The sequence below is a fragment of the Mesoplodon bidens genome (assembly GCF_964165515.1).
Source record: "Mesoplodon bidens genome assembly, chromosome: 1".
Lineage (NCBI taxonomy): Eukaryota > Metazoa > Chordata > Mammalia > Artiodactyla > Ziphiidae > Mesoplodon > Mesoplodon bidens.
Window position 1 is genome coordinate 179,180,317 of NC_138176.1, and position 13,763 is coordinate 179,194,079.

The window sequence follows — 13,763 nt, forward strand, 5'->3', positions numbered from 1 at the left end:
AAATATGGATCGCGGGCTCGCGCTCGTGGCACAACCTCCGCCACCGCCGCTTTCTCCGATCCCCCCGCCCTCCCCGGGCTCGCTCCCGAGGGGCGTCCAGGCCGGGCACCGCCGCTGCAGTGTTAGTTACTGGCAGAAACGTCGGCGATCCCCATAAATATGCAGGAGCTGCAGAAGGCAAAGTAGAGTAGACGCCCGCGCTCTCCCACACTCACTGGCCGCTCACCACGCGGGCCGTGTAGATATCTATTCCCCGCGCTATCTCCCCCCTTTTCTCGCGGGCCGTTCAGGTTCCCGTCCTGCTGGCTCCGAGGACCCTCCCGCCCCAGCGCCCTCGCCCCGTCCTCGCCTCCCTCCGCTCCGGAGCGCGCACCCACCCGGGCGGCAAAGTTGTGACTACTTGGGCGCGGGTGGCTCGCGCCCCGCTCGCTCCGCGCCTCGCACCAACTTCCCGCGGTTCGGCCCCGCCGCGCCCCGAGCCCGCGCCTCCGGGGATCCCGCGGGCCCCCAGCTTCCAGCCCCGGCGGCGCGCCGGGCAGCGCTTCGGTGGCGGCGGCGGCGGCGAAGGCGGCGAAGGCGGCGGCGGCGGCGGCTGCAGCCCCACACTCAGCCGCCAAACTGGAGGAGCGACGGAAGCCGGACCCCAGGAGGTGAGCGCCCGGCCGGGGCCGGGGAGGGAGGGTCGGTCAAGTCCCCCGCCTCCCGGCGGGCGGCGGGCGCTGGGGCGGCGGGCCCGGGCAGGTCCCGGAGGGGGCTCAGGCGGCCTCTGGTGCGCGCCGGGAGGGAAAGAGAGGTCAGTTGAGGGCCGGGCATCCCCGGGGCTGGGCGCTGGCGGAGTGTGCAAGCTGAGGACGCGGAAAAGCACTTTTTTTCTTCTTCGCGTTTAGAGGAAGAGTTTGGGTGGTCCTGTTTCTCCCCCACTGTAAAGCCCTCAGCGCGTAACCCGGCGTTGCCGCCCGGACTGGGGGGGCCACTGTACCCCGCGGGCTGGGCTCCGGCGCAGTGACACGTGTGTTCCTGTGAGCCTGGGTGGCCCCAATGTGGTTGGGCACCTGCTTGAGAGGGTAACGTCCCCAAACCCACTAGCGGGGGAGGCTTGGGGGGGGATCTTTAGGTGCCGCCGAGACTGCGGCCCCCACTTTACTGCCAGCTCCGAGATGGAGCATTCACATCTTTCCCTGGCACGCCGAAAGCGGGGGTGAGTCAGGCAGATTCTCTGCAAGTGGCACACACACAATTATTTGCAATGGATTTGGAAAGGGTAGGCAGAGGTTAAACTGGGATTTCTCTTGGCCGGCGACAGTGGAGCTCTTCCTCAGGTACTGGGCAGCATGTGCGTCTTGCCAAGAAGAGGTGATTTCTTTTTTCTTAAGTGCATTTTACCCAGCCTTTGCCAGTCCGTTAATAAGAGTCACCAAAGGAAGGCAGGAGTTGGGAACTACATCAGCAAACTGCAGCAAGCACCACAAGCAGGAAAGTTATTAAAGAACAAAAGAACAGCAACAACAAAAAAACCCGGAACTTGACATGAGAGATGGAGAAGGAAGCCATTCTACCTCTGTTCTACCATCGTAAACCATTTTTTAAAGTTCCATGTAAAACTTTTCTGTTTTGTCCACCCCTCATTCCTTCTCCAGGCCTTGCCTTCATAATTGGCCTGCACCAAGCTCTTTCCAGGCTTGATGATGAAGAGCACTTTATAATTCTGGTTTACCCTCCTCATTTCTTTTTCCATTTCACTTCAGTGCTGGAGAAAGTTGCTCCCAATGGGAAATCATGAACACTGGCCTGTGCCAAACATACATTGTCTCAAATCCTGGAACAATTCCTTTCCTAAGAGACACTGCATTGTAACATATTTCCCTTTTTCTCATGTATCTGGGACTTGGAGTTCGAATACTACCTGAATTAAATTTAAGTGTACATTGCTCAATAGGGTTTAGTTTTTCATTTTGGTTTGAATAGATTGTTCAAAGCAGTTAGAGCAGTATTCAGTAGCTTCTTATGGCCAATGTAATGTCTTTTGAAAAGGTTTCTGACTTAAGAACTCTCTCTTCCTTGTATCCATCACATTAACATTTAAGTAATTTTCATGGTCATTATTGCACTTAGATTGAGGTTATTAGTATAACTTCAGTCAAAGCATGTCTACTTCTTTTCCTATAGCTTTAACAACTGGGAAAAAAAACTTTTACTTTCATTTTAAAGTTAAATATAGTGATAAGATTCTGTTCTCTTTCTATTACAACTTGAAATTGAAGAGTTTTAACTTTATCTCAGGGTCTCTGGTAAGATGACAAAAAACTCCCACATATATGGATAGAGAGAGGAAAGTAGTACTCTAATGAACTCTTGAGGCATAGGGTATTTATCAGAGTGGAGGTGGGAGGGATAAGATGGGATATTTTGATAGTTCCAGGCATGTCTACCTTTGTGAAAACAGAAGACCAAGAACCCCCCAATATTTTGCATGAAGCTGTTTTCAAAATGAGGTTTTGGGTATCATTTAATGTTTAGGGGTCATTCTGGAGTCTTACTAACATATATGGATCTCTTTTAGTTCATTTTGTTAACATAAAATGACTTCAAATGTTTGAATGTTAGTGTTATTAGTTTAGTCTTTTAAATGATTAGAATATGTTTTGGGTTTAGAACAGTGTGTGAAAGCAATACAGGGAATCATTTAGAGAAAACATTGTGATAGAAACGGGTAACCTTTGGGACAACTTCCAGCACACTCTGGTGGTAATTTCATTTTTCACTTAGCTCCGGCAAGTATAATTTTAAGGTTCTGATCCCTTGTTCTGATAACAAGGTGGAAGTCAGGTCATAGCTTACATCTTAAAGAAAACACAGCACTTAAGGAAAGGAAATACACATAAGTTTTTGAATCATGTAGATAATCAGGTTTCTCTGCCTGCCTCTGAGGGCGCTGCAGTCCGCGAGGACTACTGTTGTTAGGGGAGAGAGTCCTGTGAGAATTCACTGCTCCTTAAGTGTGGCAACACACATCATCTTCTTGTTTTGGAGCGTTTCTTTGTTCATTTTTAATGTGAATAGAAGCCAAGACTGGAGTTGATAGCTATAAAGATTGGGAGTGGAAAGAACAAACTGAGAAGAGAAAAATCTAATGATGATGAAAGTTTCTAAGGAGGTTTTCCTTGATTGCTAAATGGAAAGAATCAGGGCACATGATTTGATGGGACAAAAGAAGCTGTAAGTGGAACACCTATCTTGGTTCTCACTGTTGCTGCAGTTTCTGAGGCCAACCTGTGATTTATGACATTTATCTATGTTGGGGAAGCCATTTAGCAAAACACATAGTTTAGGAACATCCAGGAAGTTAGTAAGACTTTTACAAAACTAAACTAGATCTTGCTACTTTCAGGAACTTTTTGCATAATTCAGGAATTTTAAGGGAGGGGAAGAATAATGTTTTTTTCATATAAGGTCAGGGCTAAGTTGTATTTCACATACACTTTTGCCTTTCTCCCAAGAGCTAAGCATTTGATATGTTTATGTCACAAATAGAAAATATGCTGCTGTCCTTCTAACATTAAGATGATATTTTTTATCCTCTGTAGTGCACACCGTTAGTTATTTTTGCAGCAGTGGAGATGGATTCTTTTAACCCACCTTTTACCCAGTTCTTTTGTCTGATGTACATTTACACACATGCACATGCACAGGTGCACGAATAATACTCATTTGTAGAGGTAGCCGATTTTATTTTATCTGAAACCATATTTATGACTGTCATAATGATTTTGTGGCAATGACTTTTATTGCATTTCTCTAGTCTCAGCAGTGCAATGGCATTTCAAACAAGGCATCAAAAGGACAGCCAGCTATGAATGGTGATGGATTTACTTACCTGCTGTGACAAAGAAGAGAGAAAACTTTTTCTTCCAATCTTCTTCATGATGTTCATAATTTCATCCCTCAATGATAAGGTCTTACTTGCCTTTGGATTAAGTTATGTGTTCGAAAAGATGGTGATAGAACTAATAATGGTGAAACCATGTACATCTATAGTTGTTTTCAGAAGCCAAAACATCCATCTTTTTCTTCTTTCCTGAAAGTTAAGTAGATGTAAGGGATTATCATGCTTGTTGAAAAGATGAGGAAGTTAAGACAGCGAACTTTGTATGCTTTTCTTAAACTAAGTGGGAAATTATTGGTGGAGGTGGGAATGAACATTTCATCTTTGAACTAGTGACGCCTGTTTATTGAATGGCTGTTATCAAGTGAACGAGTATTGTTTTAGTCACAGCTTTTAAGATACTAAAGCAGGTGAACATTGATCTTGGTGTAAAGTGAGAGTTTCCATTCCTGTAGGTAATTCTGTTCAGTGGAGGCACCCACCTGTCTCCTCTTTAGTTCAGGTCCTGCAGTGCCCGCAGGTGAAGCTTTCAGTTTGTGTGTGCCCGTTCTAGCTCCCGGCTTGAGAGCTAACTTTTGTTTTTCATGGAGAATGGATACAGAAAGAAGTTACATGAAATTAGGATATAAAAGGAAATAATCACCAACTAGTATTTCATGGTTTGTTTTTTTTTTTTGACTTTGTGGATTATTGTGTAGAAAATCCTTTGTTTCACTTGAATTTCTGTATTGGAAACATTAAAAAAGTTTTAAATAAAACTTTTAGTATACTTTTTTGGGGGATTTGAAAAATCAAAATTAATAAAAATACAAAATGAGAAAGGAATATATTCTTTGAAACTGATATGATGTTCTGTGAGTGACACAATTAGAAAAACTGTTCATAATGTCTTGGGTAAGAAGTTAGCAGTTGGACTAACAATGCAGGGGACACAGGTTCGAGCCCTGGTCAGGGAAGATCCCACATGCTGCAGAGCAACTAAGCCCGTGCATCGCAACTACTGAGCCTGCGCTCTAGAGCCCTTGAGCCGCAACTGTTGAGCCTGCGTGCCACAGCTACTGAAGCAAACGCGCCTAGAACCTATGCTCCACAGCAAGAGAAGCCACCGCAATGAGAAGTCTGTGCACTGCAACGAAGAGTAGCCCCCGCTAGCAGCAACTAGAGAAAGTCCGGACGCAGCAGTGAAGACCCAAGCAGCCAAAAAAAAAAAAAAAAAAAAAAGTTAGCAGTTTCTTTTCTTTTTTATAAATATATTCACTGCCTGATATTCTCTTATACTATTTGCAAATAAGTAAACTTGTGGGATCTGGAATTTTATGTTTGTTAATTCTAGCTTTGGCCTGGAGACCTAGTATTCATGGATAGGGCCCAGTAACAACTTCATCTATTTGGAACTCCTATATTTGGCATATTCTTCCAGCAAAACAGCCTCTGAGCAGGCAAAATAGAGGGTTAAAAAAAAGAGACATCATTAAAGAGGACTCACTTTACTCATAGGACATCTCTCAGATTCTGTTTACTCTTTAATTCAGATACAGTTCCCACGGCTGATTATAATATTTCTAATCCTAGAGCAAACAGAAAACTACAAATTAGAAGATAGAAATGGCCTGATATTGGCAGTTGCATGGATAACATTGAAAAGTGCCAGAGAACAGCTTGGTAGTAAAGGAAGAGGTAGACTAACTACTAATAGCAGATGTAAGAATGAAAGGAAGCCTGGTGGTTTGGACTCTACGCTGCCCTGATAGCATCACTTCATACATTCCCTTCCGCTTCCTCCCCTTCTTTCTTTTCTTTCTCCTTCCCGTCTTCCTATCTATTTACATTTTTATTGAAATGTAACGTGTGTATAGAAAAGTATGCATGCCATTAAATTCTAAGTAAATAGCTCAGTGATTTACCTAAGTGAATACAGCTCTGACCCAGCACCAAAGCCAAGATGTAGACCATTGTCAGCAGCCAGAAGCCCCCTCCTTCCTCCCCAAGAGTAGCTTCCCTCCTGACTTCTGGGACTGCAGGTTACTTTTACCTTTTATTGAACTTTCTACCAGAAAAGTTGTATATCCTTGTGCCTGCCTGCTTTTGCTCAACGTTATGTTTGTGAGAATCATTCATGTTTTGTGCATAGCAACAGTTTGTTTATTCTGATTGCATTATAGTGTTCCACTTTATAAGAATTCTGCAATTTATTCATGAGGGACTCTTGAATAAATTCACTCTTGATGGACATTTGAGTTTTTTTCCAGTTTTTGGTTACTATGCAAAGTGCTGCTCTGAGCATTATTACGTATGTCTTTTGGTAAATGTGGGAATTTGGGATGTGTGTGTTGTGAGTTGAATTGGTGAGCTAGACTTAGTAGATAGTGCCTTCCTTCAAAAGTGGTACCAGCATCTTATGAGAGTTTTGGCTGCCCCACATCCTTACAAACAGCTGGTATCATCTCTTTTTAATTTTAACCATTCTAGTGGATGTATAGTGGTATCACATTGTGGTTTTAATTTACATTTCCCAGAGTACCTTTTGTACCTTTTTATATGTTGATTGGCTTTTGTTTTTCTTTTGGGAAGTACTAGTTCAGGGTTCTTGCTCATGGAGTTTCTGCCCAGTATGTTATCCCAAGTTACAGATTTTAGTACTTGGGGGGTAAACTTACCTTATTTGTTTAGAAAGCTAAGCTAACCAGACAAACTCATTCATCAATGTTTCTGTATAATAAATGAAATAAACGGGTGAAGAGATAGGAAACATTTTTTTTTTTTTTTTTTAAGTGAAAGTGAGTTTATTCAGAGATACACATACCATAGGCAGAATGTGGTCTATCTCAGAAGGTGAGAGCAGCCCAGGGGTATAGGGTTATTAGTTTTTATGGGCTGGGTTATTTCATAGGCTAACAAGTGGGAGGATTATTCCACCTATTTTGGGGAAGGGGTGGGGATTTCCAGGAATTGGGCCACTGCCCACATTTTGCCCCTTTATGATCAGCCTCTGGACTGGCACCTGTGGGCGTGTCGTTTAGCACATGCTAATATATTATGATGAGCATATACTGAGGTTCAAGGTCTCCTGGAAGTCGAATCTTACAACATCTTGGGCCTAGTCGGTTCTAACCAGTTTTTGTAGTATCCTGTTTGATTAGAAACATTTTGAACTTGTAAATACCATAGTCTGGATCTGTGAAACTGTGTCCTTAAAAAAAACAGCTTTAACACAACATTCGAAACCATACAGAATGTGTCCTCTGTGCTTACCATAAAAGTAGAGTACCTTGTTAGGTGGTATTGCCCAGTGACTGATGGAAATGTGCAGTTGGAAGGTATGAGTTGGAGACCAGGCTCTCTTATTTGTGAGCTATTTGATTAGGAGAATTTAGAAAATCATCTGTAATAGATCTCTTGTTTTTTTCATTAGTATTAAAATGGCTGTAAAACCTAATTCATTAGAGGTATTATGGGAGACAGATGAGGTGGTATTTATAAAACCTTGCTCAGAACTGTAAATGGCTATACATATTTTAGTTATTTTATTATTGTTGTGTTCTAAACATATCTTACTCTTGAGTTGAATTTCCAACACTGAGAGCAGTTCCTGACATAGTAATAGATGCTTGTTTGCTGAATGAATGAACAACACACTTAAGCACCCTTTTTGAGCTGTTAACTCTGCATGCTTCAAACTGTGTTTTACATTTTTTTCTCTAGAACTTTTACTTTTTATTGCTAAAGCTGAGTTGGGAACAGGGTTTATTAAACATCAGCTTGAAAAATTGAGTCTAGTAGCCAGCAGCTTGAGATCACCCGTTTCACTATGTAGCTCATATCAAATTTATGCCCCCAAATAACACACACAGGACCTGGAGAATCCTTGAAAATGATTATAGTGCTCTTTACCCCATGGGTGAGCACCCAGAGCTTACACACGGAATATATTTTGCTTCTATAATTAGAATGCTGGCCAACAATTTCCAGATTTAAAATCTTGTAGTGGGTTTTCCAGTGCTGATACCTTGGAAACCATGTTTCGTGAAAAATGGCATATTTAAAGATGAAATACAGCTGAAAACTGGAGCTTGTAGAGAGCCCTTTCAGCTTACTATGGTTAAGGTGGTTCTCGGATATGTTGATTCTATTATCAGAAGCAAACATGAAGCATATACCTTATGAACATTTGTGTAAAGCAGCGATTCTTAATCCCTTGAAAGGTCTGATTCTCAACTTTGGTTTGACTTTCTGATCCTCCTTTTTCTTCATATGAAAAGGAGTTTAGTGCCCTGTATTTATATCTAAATGAAATAGAATGAAAATTTGTATGATTTTTTTTTGGAGAATTACATGATAAACAACAGTAGGTATCCCTTTGCAAAATCAGGCTTGCAGCAGAAGAAACTTGGACTTTGATATGGAAATCTAATTAGATTTTCTTACCCAAAGACTGATTTTTTTCCCTTTTTTCTTATATTTGAGTTTTTTTATTTTCTGGAGAGCTGGTTGTGGTAGTGTTGGTTGGTTGGCTTTTATCATTTAAGTATAACTGTTTTGTGGTACTCAGATTACTGAGTATCTAACATGTATTGCTTCAGAATAACATAAGTCAATCTACATTTTATGAGGACGTTTACATTTTAGGTAGCATCCCTCGTATGTGCTTGACCCGAATGTGGCTGCTTTAGAGTGATTTACTGGACAAATTGAATCATCTGGAATAGTAGACAACTTTTGTTTCCTTGTTACAGATATAATGCTATGGAAAATTGAAAGAAATACAAAGGGTAATTATAGTGAGTCTTGTTAAACTACTGTTTTAAAAATAGTGAATTTCAGAAAACCTTATCTTCTGTTCTGGGTGATTTCATTCCTGTGAGAAGTTAAAGTGGGTCCTTTAAAAACAAAAGCACCCAGGCATGTCTGGTTATTGCTGTGTTAAAAGCTGGAAGCAGGACTCCTCCCTTTGGGGTCTACTCAGCACATGTGACTTTAAAAAGAAATTGATGCTGTGGATTTAGGGAAGAACAACTATTTAAAGAATAGGATTGTGACAACTATAGTATCTAAACTGATATCCCATGAGAGGGGAGTGAGATTAGCTCTTCCATATCTCCTGCTTTTCAGCATGGAAATCTGTTGGTCTCTATGGCCTGATGGGGAGATTCCTAATGTCTTTAACACAAACCAGGCTTTGGTACCTTCTACCCCAGAATGATCATGAATGAAGTTCTGAAAGCGTTATTTGTGAAACATGTTTGTTCTGAGTGAGGACTGAGTGAGATCATCAGCCTGGAAGTTTGACTGTATCTTGAGTGTTGATGGCTGCCCTCCTCGAACCCTCCCCTTGCGTGTTGCATGTTGACTGCAGCTGCCGCGAGACCTCCCAGCAGAACTGCTTCAGAAATGCCTTCATTCCTTTGACCTCTAGAGACTGTGTCCTTAGGAATGTGAGATGAGCACTCATGATGTTAGCAGAGAGTAGGGCCTCATGTTAGGAGTTGGCTGAAGTACTGATTACAATCACCTTTAGAAAATTGCTGAGCGTTAACAGATTGAGAAGAAACACACAGCTCACACGTTTGCAGTTTTACAAGTTGAACTCCTTTGCCAGGGAAGTGAGAGAAGGTGGATAGGAAGTGTCTCAAAAGATTTAGATAAATGAGATCAGATAATTTCCCTTGAAAAGTACATTAAGAGATGAAGCTAAAACACCCATCCAGAAACATCAGAAGAAAATATAATTCAAGCACTCCCACTTTTTCCTGCCAACACATTAGGCAGTGAATTGTACACTCTATTTGATCACTTTATTGCTTACTGCTCTGCACTGCCCTGTTTCATATGGGTTCATGTTGTCTTCCTACACTTTCTGCTTCCTCACTGTAAGAATTGTGTCAGGGTATCTTTTGTGGTCCTCACAGTGGATAGCATATTTTATAGTGAAAATACTTATTTAGTGGAATTATAATTAGTTACTTAAAAAATCTGGACAGACCAATCAGAGATGCCCAATCATTACACTCAATTTAATCTAAAGTCTATTTCTTCTCGAGAAATTCCTCCAGTGTAGTAGCTCTGATCATTGCTGTTAGGTCTTTCAAATACTTCTTGTGAAATTCGTTGTCATGAAGTTTGGAATCTGGTAACTTTGGGGATGAAACTTCTGTAATTAGGGTTGTGATGTTGTATAGTTCCTTGGAAAAATTACCTAACCGTTCTATTTAGATAGGACTCTATTTTTTCTGTTTTCTGAATTGGACACAGTTTTATGTACTGATTTTTTGAGATGAAAAATGAGTTGCTAGCACTTAAAAAATCTTTTTATTTTGAAATACTTGTAGGCTCACAGGAAGTTAGAAAAATATAGTCCAGTTTTTACATAGCTTTGACCCAGCTTCCCCCAGTGAGCACTGCTTTTAAGATTTCTAAAGAGGCATTTACCTAAAAGAAAAGTTTAAAAGGAATTGTAATTTTTGTGCCTTCTCTGAAGAATATGTAGCAGATATTGTAAAAAAGGCAAAATTAGGCACATCTAGTGCTTTCTGGGTTTCAGTTGGTAAACCTGAATGGGCATCTCCTGTGGTAGGCAAGGGGGAGAGTCATTTATTCACTTATGTATTTACATCTGTGAATTTGGTGTTTGCCTCACTTGAATCATTCTTTTATATTGTACTGATCATGTTGAACTAGGAGTTTTAAATCCAGATGTTGTTGTTCTCATAAAATCTTTGGTGGAAGATGTAATACAAATATAAATGAGGAAAGTAGGACTACTCTATGGTACTGCTGTTAGGGCACTGTGATAATACTGGGCTTTATGTAAAGGTGAGAGAATATCATTGCACTATGTGTCTATGTGTTAGGTGTATATTATTTGCCTTATAATCTATGTGCCTTATAATATGTGTGAATGCGTAATATACTGAGACATTTTAGAATAGATGTTTTACTTGTTATATATAGAGTAGTATTTCCAGTGAAATCTCAATGTTTGATTATTCTTTGGTATATTGATAAATATTACATTTGAACACATACTATTTGAATTCAGTTATCACCTCTTAATAGGGGTCTTTTAATGTTGAATGTCTGTGTTCATCTTTTGAGCCTTACCTATATGGCTCCCTCGAAGGTTTGGTCTTGCACCTCAAGACGGACATAACTGGGAAAGGTCTAGAGAAGTGCACTGCATATCATGAGAAAAGGGGGCTGTCTTTAGGAGAACAGACAGAAATTGACTTGAATGCTGTAATCTTGAACAATGAAGTCTGAAAGGAGACCTCACCTACGTCTGAGTCCAAGCCTAGGGAAAGTCATGAACACTCTGCCCCAAATCCAAGAACATCAGTGCTAGGAGGTCTGCTTACAACTGAGAGAAATAGGTTTAGAGTTTAAATTTATGTAGTGGATATTTCTGTGAACAGCATTTTACCCTAAGAGGAGAAACTGGCTTCTCAAGAGGCACAGAACAAATCTTTACGTAGATTAAGTATTTATACAATGTAAAAGAGAATATGGATATGTTTGGTAAATAGACCTCTTTGGACAGTATTCTGTATTCTCTCTTGACCCAGAGCTCTCTCACAGCACTTTGTTTGAGTCACCTATCATTTTGTAGAATGGTTTCTTGCTTTTTGATGTCACTGTCAGATGTCACTGAAGGGTGGTCTAAGGGATTGTGGGTCTGACCTCACATGTTGTTTCCTATAAAGTTTACCTGCCTCAGCAGGTCTTATCTCAGCTCTTGACCTTGACCAGAAGGTATTAGTATAAGTGCATTGTTACACTTGAGGCTATAAAATGATCAAATCATTTAACACTCCCTGTAAAATTTCTCTAAATCAAGTCCACCCCTTGCCGCTGATAAAATAAAATTGGGTGTTTCTGAATTAAAACCAACCCTTTTGGTTCAGGGTTCATTTGGGATAATTCCACTACTCTGAAAGAATTTGCTTTCCCAACTAAGTGAAATTTATTTTGTAGGTTTAAAAATCAGTGTGTTAGATACCTTAGATGTAATATTACGTTCACAGATTAAATAGAGAGCTCAGAAAGCCCAATGCCATATATTTCTTTTCGACCCACAGCTTTTAGCTTCTGTGATGGAAGGACTTGGGTGTGTGGGCTTGAATAACACAGTGTCTTTTATATAAAAACCAGAGCAGCAGAAAAAACCAGGCTAGAGTACGTGGCTCAGGCTTCAAGCAGGTTGTTGCTTGAATCGGGAGCTGGTGGAATAACTTCCTAGTCCTATAGAGACAGTGAGGGTTCTAAGGTGGGTGTCCAGGGATAAGGGATCTATCAGGACCCTGATGATTTGGGGAGCAGTGATAGGATGGTGTGAATGCCTGAAGTATGGGCAGTAGGTACCATGGGTTGCAGTCTGTGGAATCAAGGGAGGGGAAATCATATTTTGAAGAGCCCATTTCTGGGAAATTGTGAATCTGTCTGCTTAGATTGCAGGAGTGATCTATTTATCTACTGTCATTAGAGTATGAAGCATTCACTTTAATTGAATTTTCTGATAACTGAAGCTTACCTAATTAAGCGTCCAATTAAAATTGCTAGTGGGAAGTAGCCACATAGCACAGCGAGATCAGCTCGGTGCTTTGTGACCACCTAGAGGGGTGGGATAGGGAGGGTGGGAGGGAGACGCAAGAGGGAGGAGATATGGGGATATGTGTATATGTATAGCTGACTCACTTTGTTATAAAGCAGAAACTAACACACCATTGTAAAGCAATTATACTCCAATAAAGATGTTTAAAAAATCGTCTTAAAATATGTTTCTGAATTGCACGCACTTATGTCCTTTCTTAACAATCGATTGAATATAGTTTTCCCTTTTGTTCATCTCTCATGGTCATTATATAGTTCAGTGATGCTCTTTGGGCTGGAGATGTGTGGAGCTATTGCTCCTGTGCCAAGTGTTCCCATATTGCTGTACATTATACATTCTTTTGCTTATCCTTTATGTTGTAAAGAGGGTGTCTTAGCTGTGTCTAAACAGCGATGGAGGATCTTGCTATTTGCTTATATGGTGGGCAGTGACCCCCCAAAGTATCTGTTCTCATGAGTTGAACATATATGAGGAAATGCTGTTTTGACTAGAGGCCACGATGAGAGAGGGGAATGGAAGGTACTGTGCCCTAGGGAGGAGGCCTTAGCCATATTGAGAGAGAGAGACTGTGAGACAAAGCCGAAGGACCCATTTTCATGAGGTGGTCTGAGAAGTGTGGGCCAGGAGAGGGCTGCTTCAGGATCCAGGTAGCAGATTGTAGCTCTGGCGTGATGGTGCCTGAGGCAGTAGCTGTGGGCTTCAGTGCCTTGAAGGTTTAAAGCATTAAGGAGACCCGGAGAGAGCATCCTGGGCAGAAAAGTGGCATTCTCCAGTCGTCACTGGCCTTCAGTGAAGAGGGTCAAATAGAAGGTCATGAAGGGACTGGTGGTGAGCACGACTGACATTCTCCAGAAATGAGAGAAGGTTGCTGAGATCCAGCAGTCCTGTGGCAAATTTCAGTTATTGTCACCAAGACCTCTTTGTACCTGCAGGTATTGAGGCCGGTGGAAACTCCCATTGAGCTTGTTTTCTGAATCTGCGTTACTGTCAGGATTTCAATGTGCTGTTTATGAGCATGGACTCTGGAGCCAGAGTGCCTGGGCTTGAGCCCTGCCTCCAGGACGGTCTTAGGTTGGGTTCCCTGGGAAACGGGTTCTGATTGGGCAGGAAGTTCATTGGGGCTTGCGCTGAGGTATAATACCTGTGAGGGAGTGAAGGAAGTTAGACTGGGTACAAGGAGGGGTTGAAGTCGAGTCGATGGTAGCAAAGGCTTCTGCTGATCCCCTCAGGAGCTCTGGAGCTGAGGAGACCCTTCAGAGTTGCCTCATCTTGAGA

General features: G+C 41.7%; 1 protein-coding gene across 1 annotated transcript in view; it reads left to right on the top strand.

Moving 5' to 3' along the window:
• Window positions 1-514: 514 nt before the first annotated feature.
• The window catches only part of SLC4A4 (solute carrier family 4 member 4), a 349,538-nt gene continuing 336,289 nt past the window's right edge, over window positions 515-13,763 (top strand). Inside the window, exon 1 of the mRNA XM_081248819.1 lies at window positions 515-650. The gene's annotated coding sequence lies outside the window, so the exon portion shown is untranslated. The remainder of the gene's footprint in view (window positions 651-13,763) is intronic.